This window comes from Homalodisca vitripennis, chromosome 3, assembly GCF_021130785.1.
Source record: "Homalodisca vitripennis isolate AUS2020 chromosome 3, UT_GWSS_2.1, whole genome shotgun sequence".
NCBI lineage: Eukaryota > Metazoa > Arthropoda > Insecta > Hemiptera > Cicadellidae > Homalodisca > Homalodisca vitripennis.
Genome location: NC_060209.1, coordinates 21,514,429 through 21,522,418, shown reverse-complemented (window position 1 = coordinate 21,522,418; position 7,990 = coordinate 21,514,429).

The window sequence follows — 7,990 nt, the reverse complement described above, 5'->3', positions numbered from 1 at the left end:
CATAGGATTTAGTTCAGCGTACTGAATATTTTTGTATTGGCCATATCGGTAACTCAGATGGCAACGAGAAAATTAAGCAGATTAAAATAAATTTGTAAACAATCTGAATACTATTATATGAGATTTTAATATGTGTCATTTTTATTTGTATTGTAGACAGAAAAAATAATAGAGTATAAAAGTAACGTTAAACGTCGGTGACAATATTGTATTTCAGCTCTTGTTTTCCGGTACCCTCACTTGCTCACCGGAACTTTTATTTATGATCTTATAGACAGATTTTGTCTAAAGGCTTTAAATTTTGCTTCAAATTTAATTTTTACATAGAAAATAAAGAGTTCCATGATTTAGGTCAATTACTTTTCCGTGTGATTGTATGTCTATCTATCTGACTGCAAAACGTGTTGAGATTGAAATGAGCTATAGATTTACAATTTTGCATGCAACGTCAGAGAACCCTTTTACACGACACGCAATATGCTATAAAGAAAAAGTTGAATAGTAAGGTATGTAAAAGTAAAATGTATTATAATGTGTACATTTAAAAACCCCGTATTAAGTTGGCATTCACAATATTTTTCTTTGGATTGGTTTCCAAGATATTCACATGCTTATTGATAGATTGGTAAATAGTTTTGCTTCTACCACGTATTATAATATATTTCTACGTGTAAATTGTTATGCTGTGTTAGAAAAAAGTTGGCGACGAAGAAGCTCAATACAAACTCTGATTTTCAGACGTTGCACTAAGAGGAAGGTAAACTGGAGATTTCTGTTTATCAAATTAGTGTCTTATTTTGTTTTACTTTCTAGATTGTTGACACACTTTTATCTTGGTTTAATGTATGTACAGTACTAAATATTTCCATAAAAAAAGATCTCAGTTTGTAGTCATCAGTGAAAAATTACGGAAGTGGACGAAGTTTAAATGGAAGAAATTAGGCTGGAGGAAGAAAGTTTAAAAAAGATTGGCTGAATTGAATAATGACCGCGGCAGGAGGCGCGGTCGTAATCCGTCACTTGGAACCGCACCGTCCGCAGAACAGGCTAATGTTGCGTGTTACACTAATGTGTTGTACGTGCATCATTGTGTAACATCTATTTTTGTAGTTGCAGGTGGTAGTGTTGCGTAAGATTACTAAAGGGTTGTTATTACATAATGTTTATTCACGTGTATCATTGTATAAGATCTATATATAGTTTCTCTGCATTGTACGTCTGGAGGTTGTGGATCATTGCGTGGGGCACACCCCCGGTGATTACTAAAGGATTGTTATTAACTAATGTTTATTTTCACGTGTATCATTGTGTAAGATCTATATATAGTTTCTCTGCATCGTACGCCTGCAGGTGGTACTATGTTAGTGAGGCACTAAAGGGTTGTTATTAACTAATGTAAATAATATTCGTATTTCACGTTTTTTAATTGCGCTACATCGTTCATTCTATGACATGTACGATTCCGCCTACGTCCCCCCACGATGCGACGTGACGATTTATCGTATGTAAATTTGTAAATTAATATAGGACTTTTTAATTTAATAATATTTTTCAATTTATTTTGAATGTTTTTTTAATTTAAATTTTTTTATAGGTTTGAAAATAATCTCCTTTTCTTATTATATACAATGAAAGTTAATTTACAATTCCACATTGTACCCGTCAGTATCTCATAGGACATATAATTGTGTCGAGTTGAAGTCATCAACGTAGATGAAACAAATTTTCTATAATCCTAAAACACTATTTTTATAGACATTTTAGTCTTCATTTAGAAAACTGGAATGACATGGCCAAAGGTAAATATTGGCGATCAGCAGTAGTTTTATTTCTTAGTTTAATCACGTCAAGACTTCCTCTTATGCGATGTGTACCTGTCATCCTTTAATTAATAAATTTTGAGTTATTCCTCACTTCTAAAGGATGAATGTATATAAATTGGTTACTCTAGTTAGTATTGAGGTACGATTGGTAAGCTCCTTCCATTCGAATACTTTAATACCATGTAATTTTGTATGTTTTTCTAAACTGAGCTAAAACAACTTTTATTTTACAAGAATCCAAGTAAAGATGCTATCAAAACTGTAATTCAAATGTTATGATGTAGTTAAGTGTTTTATAACTTTATAATTTATTATTTCTATTTAGACCAGTAGTTAATATACAATATAAACATTTGTTCAAGGAAATTTGTTACCTGACTTTGTTTAATGTGTATGTACTTTAAATTGCTATGATAACTGACACACGTATCTTTCTGTATGACATTATTTTGACACAAAGCCTACTTAGTTCAACACGGACTTAACATCTTTACAAACCACAAGGCAAGAACTCTGAGTCTTAAGGACTTTTTTACCTATCAGAGACAAGATATCTCACAGGCTTCTTTTAAATAACCGTGGATGGATCAACCATAAGCAATTGGCTGTTAACACTTTTGTGGTTCACAGCAGCGCTAAAGAGCCCCTGACTCTTAGTCCTCCTCCGTAGACTAATGGATATAGACCCGGCTCTCTAACTGAGAGATCACGAGTTCAAATCCCGGGGAGGTCCGATCATACATAGACACGATAAACAGTGTACTTCGAAGCCGGCATAGCTATCGCTAAGGTTTAAAATGGAAAAAATCAAACAAAAGACCCCATGACCTTGGAAAACCATTTGTAGGCTACGTATCGTCTGACGTGTCGTGCTCCCATGGCGTGCTGAAATGACAAACAACGAGGAAACAGCCACTATCGATGGCACGATCGTTGTTCCAAAAATGTCACAAAGGGACAGAAAGCGATAAGCACCACTCTGACAGCTAGACTAACCAGATAACCGTCCTCTGAGTCAACCCAGTCCTCATAGCGATCCTTTGTTAGGCGTCACGCTGGTATCGAGTCATACGTAGATATGAGTAACCAAAGGTTTTAGATTAATAGAGTAACTAGTATGATAGATTTTTTGAAGGAATTTTTTTCAATTTTAAATTCATAGGTTTTTAATATAGGCTAAGGAATAATAGAAATCATGTCTTTCATGGACATACTGTAAAAACATTTACGTACATGCTGTTAAAAAATGTGCGTTTTAAAGTATAGCCTACTGCAAGAAAACTGTAAATTCTCATTTATTCCTTTCTTTTTCATTCTTTCATGACAAATAAGGTATTTAAATGTTTGTCTTTTTATAGCTATAGTTTATGTCTTGGCGAATTTTCTCTCCTCGGTTTGAATAAAATGTTGGTTTACAGTTTTAAAAAGTCGACTATTTTGAAACTAGAAATTAAGACATCATGCAAACTTCCAAAATTATAACGCTTAAATTAACGCTTAATTAAACTAAACCACTTCTGAGTTATTGTTTATTAAAAATACACAAAGACAGATAAAAGCGAATAAGACGGAGGAGCTTTTTCACCTATTAACCATATGTGAAAATATTTACCCACATTTTGTGAATACACTGTATTGCGACTACAGTATCTAAAACGTCACAATCTAAGACTCAAAAATGATATTGAGTTCGTATATTAAATCCAACTACTTATGGTGTTTTTCACATCTACGCATATTTATATTAGTCCAATATGGAATTACTGACTGACATTCATACTTCTACATCAAGTTATATAAGTGCCACAGAGCAAAATGGATAGATGAATTGTTTCAATAAATAGTGACAAAAAATATAATCTTAATTGTCAACAACATAAAAAATGAAGAACTAAAGTTCACAAGCGGGTCTAGTCAGATAAGAATGATGAAAATGGTATTTATTCATAAAAAAATTATTGATCTTCATCTATCTTCAAATGGAAAACTTTGTTATTGCAAAAAGTGAAAAAGTTACTCATATCTCATAAATTAGATACTAGATCTTAAAAAACAACATAGCTGTAATTAAATATCACACGAAGAGCTAAAACACTAAAAGTTTACAGTACACGTGTTTTATTTGGAACAATAACTGTTTTACTGTATTATATAACTGTTTTATCATTTTACGTGTAAATCTGTTTTATTTTACACACATTTTAGGACTATACGTAACCTGCAAGATTAGTGCAGATCGTCATCATTTTAGTGGTAAAAATTGCTAAGAAGCAAGATTACATAATATGAGTCTTTAACAAAAGAATACATCACAAATCGAACATCTTAAACGTTTAGATTTTTCTTGAATGAAAAGTTTGAAACTTTGACATGCTTAGTTACTAAAATATCGATATCTGAATCAGACATAGTGATGGAGAGCAATTAAAGTTTTAATTAGAAGGAATATTTTCAATTAAATATTTTGAGTAGAATTTTGGGAAATTCATATTCAACCGCGGATGCTCTCATATTTTAATGATTTACAAGAATTTAAAAGTAACCACAAAGGTATGACTGATTGTTTTATTATTATAGGAGCTATTTACAAATAACACTTATATTTTGTATTTTCCGTCACACACCTAATCATAAGCGATTACACCTTTTAGTGATTAATTAATTTCAATTCATTACAAAAGTGTAATTACCATGTGTGCATCATCAAAAATAACAAGTTTAACTGAATGAATGTTATGTTATGTACTACAAACTTTTAAACCAGACATAAAAATTGCATATAATTTTTGTATATGTTTTAAGCCGAATATAAACATTATGGCATGGGAAGCAGTATATTGCCAAAATAAGATGTATGTTTGTAGTTCACACCAAGTAACAATAATATTAATTAATTAATAGACCCATTATTGTCCTTCCTTGGAGATTAAAAATATAGTGACGCAAAGCAGCTTCAACTGTAATCCCTCCTGAACTTCTCACCTTATGAAATATTCTGCCAGAAGAAAAATTATGATTAAACAGATGTTGTATCAAGATACGTTTCAAATTTTGCTAATATAAAAGCTTTACTAAAAATTAAATAAAAATATTTTTGTACCCATAGTGCATTTTAAAAAGTCAAGCAACGTAAATAAATTACCTAGTGCTGCTAGCAATTTGCTTGAAGATGTTGAACATTTCCACGGTGATCACAACACTTAAGAAGACACAATCGGGAAATAACACTCACACACATGCCACTCATGCAGATTTGGGCCGGAGTAGATCTCTGAGAGACACTTGACTTTGTTGCAGTAGTTGGCTGTGTTATCATCTGCAGAAGTGGGGGAGACAGCCTAGGGAGGGGAGAGCAGTAGCAGCAGGGAGGGGAAGAGAGGCAGAGGGATCAAAGGTCTTACTGAGGCATATATGTGACGGTTAAAATAATGTGAACCTTCACCAAAATAATTCTTCCACTGGCTATTGGGATAATAATATCAAGCTATGATTATAAATAAATTATTTCTCGTAACACAACGCTGTGATAATCTCATTTTCATGAGGATTGTTGCAAGATGTTGGGTATTCTAGTGTTATGAACTTAATTGTATATTGGTTTATAATTATCTAACTGTCTATAAGCCTTTTAAACTCTTTCCGAAAACATACATGATTGTTTATGTAAATTAGTAGACTTTAAAACGAAATTTGTTAAGGAAAACTTATTTTTAGACAACCAAAAGTTACGTAAATGCTGAATTTTTTTTAAACATTTCCTGTGTTTGAACTCTATTGGTCTCATAACTTTTATTATCAACAACATAAAAGGAAAAACCACGGAAAAGAAGGTGGAAATAGGAATAATTTACACTTATTTCCTGATCCCATATCTCCTATTTTCCAAAATGTTAATGAACGAAAAACACACAAAATTGTGACAACACAAGAGAATGGAAAGATACCAAATTTTCAGCCCTTTTGAGTTATGAAAGTTGTACAGCTACATTCATATTTTTACAATTTATTAGAACATTTACATAGTGGCATCAATTTCTCTTATAAAAACGTCAGTTGATCCAAAACCAGTTCATTATGTGAACATACTTTGTCTTATTGTCAAATATTTAAAATTCACTAGACAACTACTTACAAGGCTACTTGCTTGTCAGTTCTTCCTCTGCATGCATTTACTCTAGGTTCAGGTCAATGTGTATGGAAGAAAATTATTATAAGAGAATAAGAATAATTTATTCACGCAATAGGTCACAAAGGTTTCCTATGCAAGTCAAAAAATTATAATAATGAATAGTTATATAAATTGAATTAACATACTGTTTACACTACAGCATACAATAAGGCTCGCGTATGCAAAGTGTTTTCTCTTCAAGGTCACCTATGTTGCGACAATAGTGCTGTTTATCATTAGCACCTGTAAACAATTGTTGATTTGAAACCCATCGTGGGTTTTCCATTGTGGTGAGATATTAACATTAGATTGCAGCATTTATCTGTCATGTAAATCATTATCCCCGACATCCCATGACAGTCAAAGACGCGTCATAAAACACTTTAAGACCTGTTTCGTTTAAGGCCTTGCATCATAGCGTTATTGGCTATTATGTTAATTTTGGTGTAAATAGCTAAGAGCTGTTAGAATACAATCAATATTTACTAGTAATTGCACTTTTTAATGAAGGTATGAAAGAGTCTAGCATATACTCGCAATAACAATGTTTGTGGTAGATTTGAATACATTTTTAAACATTGTATGATCATATTACCGATAAATAAAAAAGTATGTAAGTGTAAATAAATTATTCTTTGTTTGAAGTTTGTTTTTGAGGATGGAAGGATTGTGAGGGAAAGAAGTTTTTTCCGAACATTTGCCATCGTTCAGTGATACATAAAATCTGTAACACTACGTTTCGAGATCTGCAATCTGATCTCTTCTTCAGGTAAATAATACCTAACACATAATTACAAACTAGCTTAAAAGGAACATATCTTACCAGAGCGTTGTGACACGCATAAGTCAGGAATCACAAACACAATGTTGTGTGTCAACTTCACTAACTCTAAAAACACTCTGGTATTTGTTTATTTTAACCTAGTTTGTAATTATGTGTTAGGTTAGTTATTTACCTGAACAAGAGGTTATCAAATTTCAGATCTAGAAACGTGGTGTTACTGATTTTTCTTTCACAGAACGACGGCAAATAAATGATATCAAGTACTTTCTCAAAATCATTTGTTGGTTCCAAGACGTATTTAAAGTTTATTTAGAATTTTGTGTAAAGTAATAAAGTCAAACAGTATTTAATCAACATCGGAACTAATTAAAGTTTGGAAAATACGACACACGCTGTACACATTCAATTGTAATCATCGGACAACCCGTTTCGTGATAAATGACACGACTTCACTTTCGTGTGGGAATTTCCTGACTCCCTCACAACGGTTGGTAGCCCTGCTGCAGTTGACAGGTTGCCTGGCGTGTGTTATAACGACACTGATTGTCTCTTCCGTCGTGTAAATAAACTGTCACTAACCAACTCTATTATACACATTATCGTAGCACCTGTACTACTAATAGCCCCACATTTTCTCACATGGCTCCCAACTACAAGGGATAATTACTGTTGTTTTACACAGGACAATTATGTCTTGAAAACTCCGGACACGTTGTAAACTCCCCTAACTCCAGCCATTGCGTGGGTGCGAAGTATTGACCCGTTTATTTTAGGGATTAATTACTCGATCAGCCTCCTAGTACGAGTGAGTGGTCTCCATACAAAATGCTCGGTCACTGAGTAGATTTGTAATTTTTTATTTTGTAATTTACGATACTCAAAAATTACTTACACTTACGAATTATAGTCGTCCCTAAAGTCCCTCTATGGTGCCGTTTTAAGGGCTAGCTCAAAACCAACTGCAATCTTTCAGCTCAACCATTAGCACGTATCAGCCCTTCTCATCATGGTATTGAAGGACGATTAATGTGAATGTTGAGTTTAGCTCCATATCACGCTACGCCCAGTGCTCAAGCTCAACTATTCGCATAGGTCAGCCCTTCTCATCATGGTATTGAAGGACGATTAATGTGAATGTTGAGTTTAGCTCCATATCACGCTCCGCCCAGTGCTCAAGCTCAACTATTCGCGTGGATCAGCCCTTATCGTCATGGT